Genomic DNA, 1,328 nt, shown 5'->3' with positions numbered 1-1,328 from the left:
CAGCATTATTATGCTTATTGTGGGATATAAGAAAAAAATTCCTAAGTGTGTGTGTTCATATTGCTGAATGAAGGACAGCTGCTAACAGTAATAATAACAGCTCATATCTTTTGAGTACTACAGATGCAATTTTTTCCCTATCCTTTATGTTAGGAACTTTTCTGAATATGTTCACACTTATAATTTCACTTTCAATATATTTGTTGACTTTCTAATAATCTTCATATAAATGCGTTAAATAGCATTGCACAAAATGGCAGTGGGAATGACTTTTCAGTTGATTTAGTTAAGTTTATGAAGTTGTTATTCAAATGAAGAATTTTGGCAAACAGCTCTTTGAATCACATTATCACCCAAGTGTGCAAATCAGAATACTGTAGTAAAGGCGCCATTAATATGGACACGAACCAAAACGCCCCAGCAAACACTTTGCAGCAAAAAAATACTGAAATCCAAAAGGAGCAATCTGCAATAATTCCATTCAAGGCAGAAGCCCAACATGGTACTTGATGAACTGCAGGCAGCCCAAAATAGGCGACTGCAAAGGGACACATGGTAGGCAAAGAGACTTATAGAAACCTACTGTTGCTCATCTGGTCAGGATAAAACAGATGAACGGTTGTGGGTTCGGTTCAAGCAGCTTTATTACATACAAACACATCAGGATTGAGGCTTAGTAACTTAAGTTGAAATAAACTTAGAAACAGACTAACTACTGCACTCATACATGTTAACACTCTGGTTGTTCACTAAAAATGCCACTGCTGTCTGCACGTGCTCTCTATAAGCACGTGCCCTCACGTTGAAATGCTTCTTAAAGTCACAACACACACTCTGATCTACATCCTCCTTCTTTGAGAAATTAGTCATGTACAGTAATAATGACAATAATCATTGACATGCAATTATACAGAACTAATTACAAGTGAAACAATCATGTCCAGGTTGCTGTGTATTTCACACTAGGTCTGGAAATACAACCTGATCATGGACATAAAAATTAGGATTGGGTTTAGCAACAGGGACTGTCTTTAATGAATGTTCAACTTCAGGGATATCTGGGACATCATCAGGAATGGGAATAGGTACTGACACATGTCCTTCAACAGGAACATCATCTGGATTGCTCTGAGATCCAGAGTCTGTATCACAGGTACGATGCTGTGATATCGATTCAAACACCGGAAGAAGATGCTTGCGATTTCTTCTGTATTCCATACCCTCAGAAAATACTAAGTAAGATCTCAGCTCAGCACATACACCTCTCACTTGACCAATTCAATCAAAATCTTTTGCCGTTTGTATCTTCACTAGCTCTCCTTTTAATG

This window comes from Protopterus annectens, chromosome 4.part1, assembly GCF_019279795.1.
Source record: "Protopterus annectens isolate FY-2018-M chromosome 4.part1, PAN1.0, whole genome shotgun sequence".
In the NCBI taxonomy this organism is placed as follows: domain Eukaryota; kingdom Metazoa; phylum Chordata; order Ceratodontiformes; family Protopteridae; genus Protopterus; species Protopterus annectens.
Note: the sequence above shows the minus strand (reverse complement) of the source record.